The sequence below is a fragment of the Ptychodera flava genome, chromosome 21, assembly GCF_041260155.1.
Source record: "Ptychodera flava strain L36383 chromosome 21, AS_Pfla_20210202, whole genome shotgun sequence".
NCBI lineage: Eukaryota > Metazoa > Hemichordata > Enteropneusta > Ptychoderidae > Ptychodera > Ptychodera flava.
The window spans coordinates 33,495,494-33,508,001 of record NC_091948.1 but is presented as its reverse complement, the minus strand read 5'-3'; positions in this window follow the sequence as shown (position 1 = coordinate 33,508,001).

Below are 12,508 nucleotides of genomic sequence, written 5' to 3'. Positions count from 1 at the left end.
GGAAAAACTAGTGTCAAATTCTGGTACGTGATACGGATCCAAATTTACTGCATCGTAACTCTTACCACTTCCAGTTGGTCCATTTATGAATATGTATGACATTTTAGGATACTATATCATAGAAATTTTTTTTAAATTTTTTTTTTATTAAGATATATACGATAAGACAATGACAATCCTTTCTATTTCAGATGCAATAAAAATACTTGAAACCGGAGAAAACATCAAAATTGATGATGGAGGCAAATTAGTATTTGGTGAATATGTAGATCCTTTCATATACGTAGACAGTGAGCTAGAAGTAGTTTTCAACATCGGACCTAAATATGGTTCGGGAGGAGATCCAGCTACATGTGATGGGGTGTGTGTCCGTTGGCAACCGAGTCTTCAAAAGTTTACCGATTTAATAATATTCCGTACCCTAGGTGAAAGTTTCGATGCAAGCGGGGCTAAAAGTTATGCTTCAAGCCTAGCCGCTCACTCCAAGACTGGATTTTACAATCCATCTAAAGTGTATCAGAAGCGAGGGAGCGGGGCGCAGCCGGGCATGAGGTATTTTAAATTTCTGTTTAAAAGAGGGAGAGGGGCTCACGATTTCGCTACATGTATTGATATGGTTCAAGAAATTGACTGCGGTTTTAAAACAGTGAGTCCGTTACTACCAGTCCGAGAAAATCCTGCTATTGTACCTCGTAATATCAGGAAAGGTAGTAAGATAGAATTCTTAGCATTTAAACCGCGCTTAAGTAAGCGTGGCCTTTCTTTCACTGTTGAGAGGTTATTTTGTGCTGCGCCTAATAAACCAGAAATTCAAGATGTGGAAGAACTAGTCGACTTAGAAAGATTAGGTGAGATATATAAACAAATAAATGCTGACAAAAATATTATAGTGGATTTTGATGACCTATCATAGAATAATTATTTTTTCATTTTAAAAAATTTTTAGGATAGTATATATCATAAAGATGGCCAGTCAATTACATACAGCATTCAAGGGAGCAGTTTTACAAAAAAAATTTCCTGAAGTCAAGCGAGTCAAGGATATCGGGGAGCTGGTGGATATTGAAGGTATGGTCAAAGAAAGCCATTCGGAACGAAAGATGTACTCTGTTTATACCGAAATGGAAGTCAAATTATCGGATCCGAAAACTGGTAATACACAACCGCGTACATTGTATGTTAAATTAAAAGATACATACACAAAAGATGTAAGAGGGGCGGATGTGGGGCAACAATTAATAGATCGCTACGACCTTATGCTTGATACAATTGAAAATGTTGAGGGTTCTGGTCTTGTTCTCGAGGAGATACTTAATTTTGAAGTAATTCTAGTAGAAGTTTTACTCGGGGCTGGCCCGGGGGCTGGCGCAGTCCAACTTCCCGGATGGTTAAAAAATAAGCATTGTGTGAGCGATCTGGTGCTACCTTCGGGCAGCGAGAACTGTTTTCAATACGCCATCGTAGCAAGTTTAAAGTTGAGCGATCCGGAGTTTCGTGAAAAGAAATGTGGTCAGGTAAGGAGAAAATGGAATACGTACGCCCCATTTATGGCTGACTACTGTTGGGAAGGTATTCCCTTTCCTACGCCCGCCGATCTGACTGTATTCAGGCGCTTCGAGCAGCAAAATCCAGGGGTCAAACTTCAAGTATTTCAGATCTACGAAAATGATCCCACTCCCCCGTCCGACATAACTGTGTTATATAGTGCCCCTGGCGGAGCCGAAGGTGAAGCCGATAGGAATCAAATAGCAAATATCTTACTGATAGTTGGCGAAGACGGCGGCCGTTCTCACTTCGTACCAATTACTGCGGAAAATCGCCTTCGTAATTCTCGTACTAATCGAAAGAATGAGCGCAGACGGAAGTGTATTTGTATGGTTTGTAAAAGATGTTTTAAGTCAACAGAAGAATTAGAAAAACATCAGGTATACTGTGGAACAGACACTGCCCAGCCAGATTTTCCTAAGGAAGTGTGTCAATTTGAAGGACATCGGAAGAAGGTCCCCGCCCCCTACGTCGTCTATGCAGATACTGAGGCAATTATTGAGAAGGGGACCGGCCGGCACATTCCAATTTGTCTTTCGTATGTTATGGTGGAACGGGGGTGGGGACCTTCGGAACGAGGCCGGGCCGACCCACTGTTTATGGTAAAAGAACATTCACAGGTCTCTCCTGTGTTACAGACTTTCTGAAGGATATGAAAGAACGGGCCGAGTATTATTCTAAATCGTATTATTGGAAAATAATACCGATGAGGGATCCTTCTAATTACCGGCGCGACGGATGTGATCCAGTCTGTATTGCATGTGGAGAGCCGGCAGGATACCGAGTAGTGAAGGAGGAGGCGACCTTCTATTGCGAAGGATGCCGGCCGTCGAGAACCATTCCTATCTACTTTCACAACCTCAAGGGATACGATGGTTCTTTTATTTGAAAGAATTACATGAAATCGTTACCGAAGGAGATGATGGGGGTTCCGGACCAGAGCCTAAAATTATAGCTAAGACGAGCAATGGAGGAATTATGGGTCTCTCGAAAACATTTATTTTTCACGCCTCAATTGTTGTTGCCGGAGGGAAGAGGGAGATAAAGAGACGTTTCTTTTCTATAAAGTTATGGACAGTGCTCAGCTGATGATGGGGTCATTGGCGAAGTTGGCAAAAACTGTGCCGGAGACCCAGGGGTGGACGGCGGCCCCACTTTCGTACCCGGACATTCAAAGGGCGAAAGGTTTCTTCCCCTACGAATATTTAGACTCGGTTGACAGACTAGAAGAGGAGGAGCTCCCGGAGAGAGGGGAATTTATAGCGAATTGACGGAAGAGGGGATTTCGGAGTCTGATTACGAACATGCATTAAGAGTATGGGACGAAGTTGGATGTAAGACGATTCGTGATTATATGGAATTCTATTGTGAGACTGACGTTCTACTTCTTGCAAATATATTTGAAAATTTCCGTGACACATGTTTAGAAGCATATAAGTTAGATCCAGCCCACTATATGTCAGCGCCTGGCTTGACATGGGATGCTATGTTACTTTACACGGGTAATAAGTTTAAACTCATTCAAGATGCTGAGCAGATGACTTTCGTACAACGGGGAATTCGAGGCGGCATCAGCCAGTGTAATATTCATTATTTACAGACAAATCATCCTGCTTACGGGAATTACGATCCAGAGAAGCCGGTGACCGAAATAAAATATCTCGATGCAAACAATCTCTACGGCTGGGCAATGAGTCAGGCAATGCCTACGGGCGGACTTCATTGGATGACGATGGAAGAGTGGGAGGAATGGGCCGCCGAGGGGGGAGCGGGGGCCCGAGCTGGCGGAGCGTGGGGACCTGGTTCCACCTTTCCACCAAGTTTTCTAGAAGTAGACTTAGAATACCCAGCCGAATTACATGAAGAACACAGCGATTTGCCATTAGCACCGCATCACTATGAATTTCCGAGGCAGGGCGGTCGACTGATTACAAGTGTGATGGATAGAGAGTCCTATGTCTTACACTACAAGTTGCTGGAATTCTATCTTCGGATGGGAATGCGACTGAAAAAGATTTATCGGGTGCTTGCTTTCGATGAAGCTCCATGTCTCGCGAAATATATTGACTTTAACACTAAAATGAGGGCAAAGGGGAGGACAGATTTCGAAAAGAATTTCTATAAGCTGATGAATAATGCAATGTTCGGTAAGACAATAGAAGATGTTCGAAAGTACAGAGACTTTAAATTTGTTTCGGACTGGAACGGCACGGATAGTGGACGTAAAAAGATTCAGAAGTATAATCCAAAGATGAAAATATAACTTTCATAACTTCCGAAGAGGATGGCGATTCCTGCGACAGTGCCCTACTGGAACTGAAAACGGATGAGCATAAATATGTAAAACCAGTTTTCATCGGCGCCGCAGTACTGGAACTTTCTAAGCTGCTTATGTATGAGACGCATTACAATTACTTTCGGGCCCAGTTCCCTGGAATACGATTAGCCTACATGGATACTGACAGTTTTGTTTACAGTGTACCAATACCCTCCCCGGATCCGGACGTAACTTTCAATGATATAGTCCGAGAAGATGTTGAAAAGAATGGTGAGAAGTCTATATATGATACTAGTGGGATGAGCGGCCCCAACTTTCCGAAGATAATAAAAAAGTGATAGGTAAATTTAAAGATGAGTTGAATGGTGAACCTATTCTTGATTTTGTTGGCATACGCTCGAAAGTGTATGCTTTTCGAACTCCAACTTCGGAGACGAAAAAAAATAAAGGGGTGAAAGATGTTTGTGTTAGAAAACATTTAAACTTTGAAGATTATAAAGATCTATTTGAAACTGGGAAGAAGCCGGAGCCGGCACAATTTGTACAGTTTGTACGGAAAAAGGCTGGAGAAATCCGTAGTGAAAAGCGCAGTAAAATCATGATGGCGCCAAATGATATCAAACGTGTGCAGCTATACAATCCAGACACGGGCGAATGGCTGGCAGAAACATGGCCGATAGGACGGACGACGGGTCATGGTTAATATTGTAAAGACATTAATCTACTATTTTCAACAGTGACCTGGGCATCACTGATAACATAAATGTGGGCAAATATATTATCATTGTGAGCGTCATCGCCAACCCACGCGGTATCTTTCTTCAGGATCTCAAGTTGAATTCCGTCCTTTGTGTTCATTACTTTTAAACCATTTCCATGAAACTCAATATCTTTAAAACTACGCAGATCGATAAACAGACAGAATTTATTCTTCAAATAATCGACCTCATCTATATCAATTTCACACCAATCTTTATCTTCAGCAAAATACCGTCGCACCTCTCGCCAAAATTGTCTTGGTATCATCTTCTGAGCGTATACTTTATTTGCAATACCTTCGATTGATACAGACACAGATTCAATGGATGGGTTAAAGAAAAGTTCACTGTTCAGTTCTGTCTGATTCTGATTTTTAGTGAAGAGTATAGCGATACCTCTAATGCTACGTCGTGGTACATTTATATTTTCATTGATAACCGTGTCCGATTCTTTGAATGGGATTGTTCTAAAATAATGTATATGCTCGTAAAGGTAACTTTTTCCACCGTTGTAATAACCAGCAGTTGACCTCGCGAGATTGAGGTCAGAAATTGTCTCGTATTCCATTTGAATGTTTTTTATTTATAATTGGTTGTAATAAACTGATTACTGACAAGTAATTGGGGGGCGGGTGCCAACGTAATTTCCCATTCAATATGACTCCCTAACGCTTTTGGATATGCAACTCCATGACCTGTCACGAGGGGGTGAGTGAGACGAATAGCATATTTTGTTTTATATGTGTCGAAAAGTAAGTTATCGCCCACGACGGCGGCATCTGCATCGGTCGAACCGCTTCTTAATTTTCTTAGATTTTCGTTCTGAATTCCGTACAGTGTCATGTTCGTTCTCTCCTTTTTATGTTTGAAGAGATCGCGATAACATTCAATAAGGTTATATTTATTCAAATCGAAAAGTGTCTGGCCCTCAAATGTGAGTTTCATACGCTCCACCAAAATTTTTGCAACATTTTGTACTACACGGGTAGTTCCACCTCCCGTTACTTCGAGATCAAAAACCAGGTCGAAAGTATCTGGAACTAAGAGTACTCCGCTTTCTAACTTTGGACATCGTATGATAAGTGTCTGGCCTGGATCTGCCTCACTTGGATTATGAGCAATCACGTGATGAGTTCTTTCTGACTTTGTTCCATTCGGTATTCGGTTGGTGAAAGTCGGTGATAATGTTCTATCGTACCCCATTTTTCGTGTAATGTATATAGTAGTGAAGAAAAAAAAGAAAATAAATCACATCTTTACGTAAATATTTCCGTCTGCCTGAAAGATAAATCGATTGCCTGTGTCGCGAATCAATCGAAGGACCCAATATTCTTGGAGATGATGAGCCTCTTGGTCATCCTCAGTATCCTGGAATACAGCTATGAATTCTAGTCGCTTAAAGAAGTTAGTCTTCTGACATTCCTTCACGAAAGCTAAATGTTATGATATAGATTATCATCTTTGAGTCGGACACCTGGATTTGCTCGAAGGATATGTCGATTTACCCGCCGAAGTTTGCACCATTCCAATTCGACAGAGAAACCAAACAGGTCTTTATTTTTAGAAAGAAACTTTGCAATATTCTTTTCACCAAACATGCGCGGCCATATATTAGTACATAATTTTATTTATAATGACTAATGTTAAACCTGTTAAAAATATCCATAGCTGTTCTCCAACAAATCCGACCACCGATCCTGCTGTTTTTAATAGAAAACTGACGAGGGAGCCGATTAAACCTGGTATTGCAGCAGCACTTTTTAGGGCCAATGTTTTTAACCATTCACCAAATTGCTTTACAATTTCTTTCGCTTTTGTATATACTTTGGGCGGACCTGAACCAGACCCGCCAGTTCCTGCTCCTCCTCCCCCTGCTCCCCCTCCTCCTCCTCCTCCTTTAGTTACAGCCAGGGCAATTGTTGATATTGTCATTCCAAGGGCAGTCAGTATTGCAGCGATTGTTATACCATTTCGTTTAAATAACTCTGTCAGCTTCAGCCTAAGTGACAAATCTGGATCGGAAATTACATCACGAAGAGACCTAGTCGTAGCCAGACTTTCACGTGCCTCACTGATCTTACCATGTTCGTATTCAATTCGATTGTCAACTTTAGCTTCTCTTGTTATAATTTCAGCTAGTAGTTTTCGGCTTTTCTTTTTCCTTGGGTGCTCGTTTCAGGATCCTTTAACTGTTTTTCAACTTCTCTTTTCTCTAGCCTTATTTTAACTTTTTCGTTGTTAAGCTCGCCAAGATGCATATTCGCAATCTTTAATTCATCATTAATAGCTCTATATTCAGGGTTTAGATTGTTCCATTGTTCGATTTTATTTTCAAAAGCTTGTATTTTATCTGCATTACCAGAAGCATCTTGCCGTAACTCTGTCAGTTCATCTTTGTATACACCCATGTCTTCTGGCGTCATCTTCTCAGCTGGTATTTTATCATTTTCCACATCTTTAGAATGCAATGTACGTCCCACAAATTCGGGCTCTCTATATTCATATACTTTGTTTACAAATTCAGAACCTCCTGCCTTCTTTTTTAATGTGGATTTCTCTAAAAATCTACTTCCTTTATCTGTTGTAACTCTGATTTTTTTATAATACAGATCATTACCAATAATCTCAGCATTTAAAATCAATTCGGTTCGTGCATCCTTATTAGTAATCCTATATTTGTCTAAGAGTCCTTCAGCCATATCTTTTGTAAGTTCTCTTCTCTGTTTAATTAAAATATCCTCCTGTGGGCTAGCAAGGAAAGGATCGGCTTCTGCAAGGGCATTATCATCGTCTATAAAGAATGTTTCAGCAGTAGCGTCATCATCATTTAAATTTGCATCATCGAAATCCTGGAGTGGTATATCTTCTCCTCCTTCTGCCATATTGTCTTTCTATATTACTACAATTATTTTTTATCCCCCTTACATATACAGTAAAAAAATGCACATTTCAGTTGTTGAAAGCGTTGAACAATTGGCTGATTATATCGAAAAAACAAGTGCTGCATATCGACGAAGTTATAAATTAATGGGTCGAATTGATATGGCTCTTAATATTACTAAGGGAATTCTTGTAAGTTCTGCTGTAATAGCGGCAATTCCAACAGTTCCGGTACTGTTAGCCTTAACTCCTATACCTGGTGTTGTTATTGATATAATACAAGGGAAAACTGGTGTAGCAAAGAGACGAGAGAAATATAAACATTATTATGTTCAATATAAACAGCTGCTTACACAAATACAAGAAAAAGGCGCAACCCTTCGGAACGAGGAGGCTCCGGGGTCAGAACTTATTCAGGACATATTTCATCAGGCGCTAGAAATTCAAAAACAAGAAGGATTTAGTCCACCTCTGGAAAGATACTTAAGACATTATGGATTGAATGGATATGAAATTTAGTTCGCACCGATAGGAACTTCGTGTTCAACATCAGCTAGACTCCGCGACCGGCCGGACTGACAACGGGGTCCTTTATATAGGCTAGTTTGATGGTGATGACTCACACGGAATTTCCCGTACACCTTCGGAACGTGTATAAACATGCTCAGCAGGCCCGCTTAGTTCAGGACAATGCACTGCTGCGCATGCGTGAGTTCGTATATAGGTCAGGGTCATACTTTAGTTACATGGATGGTTAATTTTCCTTCGCTTCATGTAGATAAATGAATAAAATGGGGTGTAAAATTCTTATTAATCCCAGTTGTCCACCCTTTCTTTACTACTAGCATAAACGGACGTTTGCATGAACAAGTGGAAGTTTAAGGGTAGACGTTTCTAAAAATATATGTTTTTTGCGCCAGTGTGGTAATTAATTTACGAGAGTTTCTCCGGAAGCGTAACTTATAAAACAGTTTCACTAATTAAGATTTGTGTAATTCATTACCCGCTGATCTTTTTTAGAGTTGTTTGTTTAATTAAGTTTTACCTTGAATTATGGTAATGGATCGAATCGAATTTCCATTTATAATTGAATAAAAGAATTTTATAGTTAGGTGTTAAGTTAATAGAGCAGCCTTTTATCATCAGCGGCCCTTCTGTAAGCATCTTTATCAACGAAATAAAGATTCATAACTGTCACCCAGTTACTCCGGTCGATCTCTGGTATCCTCCTCGTAAGACGATCGCAGTATATATATATATATATATATATATATATATATATATATATATATATATATATATATATATATATATATAATATTAATATTTAAAAACTATCTACTGTTGATTGACCAATCAGAGTGCTCAATTCAGGGTGTTTTATTTACTCGTAAAGCCTTGGTCAACAAATTCCAGAAACGAATGACAGCGCCGTAGTAAAGTACTGTCCAATCAAAAGTGAACATGTCATATTCTGTAGACATCTGGTACGTTTTAATATTCAGATTTGGTAACACAGCGGAAACCAGCTGCAACACAAAATCTGCTGTGCCCTAGGGCATTTATATAATGTGCCCTAGGGCATTTATAGGATGTTCCATTACATTGGAAGGCTATTTCACAAATAAAAGTTTTAATTCATATCCTAAACATGTTACATTGACAAAGGGGACGGTTGACGTAAACACATTGAAAACGAAACTATATCAGTTAGGGGCGATAGTTTTTAAGTCGGATAAAACCCTCGTACTCAGGCTCTTCTGGTATATAAAGTCCAACCCTACGATAAAATGCGGCCTCGACATTTTATCGTTGGGTTGGACTTTATATACCAGAAGAGCCCTCGTACTCGGGCTTTATCCTATACATAATCCCATGGTATTTTTCTCTGTTTGGAGCCGAAGGCAAGAAGTTGTGCGGCTCCGCGAAAAACACTCGTATACGATGACGTCAAAAAGAGAAAAATACCATGGGATTATATATTTATCACATGAACAGCCTTCTTATTTTTCTTTTGACGTGAATGGATCAAAATTATCGTAACAAATTGCATGAATTTCGTCGCGATTTGTGTTTTACTTACGCTTATTACTTTAATTTAAAGAGTAAAGCGGCCCTTCACCCAGGAGATACTTTCATTCATAAATCCCATCAAGCTTTGTTTGGATTTATCGGGTCACCTTTTTTGAAAAAGTGTCATGAGAGCACGGCATCGATCACGACAAATCGGTCTATGTTCACGTCGCGACCCGCATGTATGAACAGTACTGACAATGCAAGAAAAAAAAAAAAAAAAAATCCGGTTGATGACGTACAACAGGGGTAATTCGGATTTCTTATCCGTCCTGTTCTACGTCACACAGGTGGGAATTCGGGCCAGTTCCTATGATATATATATATATATATATATATATATATATATATATATATATATATATATATATATATATATATATATATATATATATATATATAATATCCGTGACATTATTTGGCCAACCATTTTTTCAGCCTGAAATCAAAGAATGGAAGTCGAAATATGGACAAATTTCAAGATTTCATCGCTTCAACTGACCATTTACATTAAAATTGGACCAAAGTTGTACGACTCCGCGCAAAACACTCGTATACGATGACATCAGACAGTGAAAAATACCATGGGATTATATATATATATATATATATATATATATATATATATATATATATATATATATATATATATATATATATATATATATATATATATCCTTGTTGGAAGAATATTATTATTATTACTATTATTGTTGTATTAATTCATAACTCCACTAAATGCTTCATTACATATCAACAAAATTGAGTAGCCCCCCCCTCTTGTTCTCAACTTTTGAGCAACCCCCCTTGTAGCTTTCGATTTTTGGAGTGACCCCTCAGATTCCTCCGACCCTTAGGCAATAAATAATGACGGCTCCTTTACAATGATGCAGACTCATCTGTGCAGACATACCATATTCTTATAGCTAAATACTTTGCATTGCACCTGAGAATTATTTCTCTATCCACAGCTATTTCTCTATCCGCTGCAGTGGTGCTAATCAACACCATTAATAAAGACGGCTGGATAGTTGTCGAAAGCTCTGGCTAGAGAAATAATTCTCCGGTGCAGTACAAAGTATTTTTTCTTCTTGTTCTTCTTGTTTGTTTGTTTGGTTTTTTTTTGGGGGGGTAGCATGTTTATCGTTCGTAAAGCTACAGTCTGCCAATTGAGAAAGGATCTATGTATATAAAAATAAAGCAAATTAATTGTCTGTTTAATAATGTGCCATTGATGTGTACATGAAATTTGTGTCTTATGCAACTTTAAAGTATTTGCTCGGTTTGAATTTCAATCCTCAGACTGTCTGGACAGCCGGATGTGCAATTGTGATCTGCACTTTGAATGTGGATGTTTTAGTAAATTAGACACTGACAGACCAGCAGATGTTGCTTGCAATTTGCATGCACTATTTAAATCAAATCGAAACATGGCTCATTAAAATTTTGTTTAGTCTTTTCTAGTAAAATACCCGTCAGATATTACAAATAACGAATGGCGTGTATTAAAAAATAACAATGAATTTTAAAGATCCATTAGCTGTAACTTCGGTCAATTTTTTATTTTGTTTGTTTCTGTGTATCATCTGCAGTTTCTGGTTTGAATCCCTGAACCACGGAGAAGTTCCTGATATTTAGCTCATAAATATACCCTATATGAGTATAATCTGCATTGTTATTGTTTAAATTTTGTATTCAGGTCTGGACTAGAATACATTTATCAACAATAACAATGGTCATTTCACATATACAGGCTGTGTTGGCAAGCAGGACACCGGGCACTGGTCATGATGATCGGATAATAGTAAAATTCTGTAGTTGATACATTCAAAGAGAGTAGTGAAGAATTAGTCAAAAGTTACAGCTAATGCCCCTTTAAGGAATTCAAACAAGCATGTACATGGAAAAATAAATACAATCATTTGTAGCAATCGTTGGTAGTAATAACATTAGGATGATACTAGTAAGGTTTTAAATAAATGGTGCGTTGTTTCTGGAGAAGAAGTTTTTAAAATTTAAATGGGGATTTTCGCAAAATCCAATTTAATGGCCAAACCAAATGACCGATCCAAATGTTTCACAAACTTCACAGCGCTCATAACTAAGGATGATACAAGTAAACCTCACTTCAGTCAGTGTGTTGGTTCTGGAGAAGAATGTTAAATTCTAAAGTGGCAAAGGCCAGGTGACCTCATTTGCAATTTTGAAAGAGCAGAAGTCATGTTTGCTATACACAAAATTTCAAATTTATCAGACCCTTAGTCATTAGGAGAAGACATTTTTAAGTTTTCTGATAATGAAATATGGTTGCCAAGTCATGTGACCATCGAAATTTATAGGTTCATGTGCAGGAATACTGGTATGAGTACCTATTAGCTCTGCAAGTTTGAGAAACTTACGTAGAACAGTTTCTGAGTAACTGTTGTAGGTTGACAAAAATGTTGTGGAAGAATAAGAAGAAATTGTTGAAGAGGTAGAACAAGAATATTAAACTCTAGTAAAAACATGAAAGCAACGTTACCGGGGCCAAAGCACTAAGTTGTGATTGGGATATACAAACGCACACTCACAAATGATAATATAAGTAAACTTTCAGTTAAAATTATGCATCGCTTTTGGAGAAGAAAATTTTTGAATATTATTCCATGCTTAGTCCAAGAAAAATCAATAGTTTGTTTTCATCCTCAATAGACCTATCGCATCAACCTTTTTTCTGCTTATCAGGAAATAAAATTTAAAAACCTGCAAAATACGCGACGATAGTGCATAACACAGTACTGTATCGAACAGAACTGCAAAGAAAAAAACTGACACTAACATTCCATTCAGAAATGTACACAGTTGTCACTGTTATATTACCCTGTCATAACTGTGATTGCTGAAATAAAAGTCAAACCACAGAACTGGTGGAGGAATTCAGGGGATTTGAAAATTTAGGGGTAGTCGAGAGGGACTCGAAAGTTTTGCTCTGCCT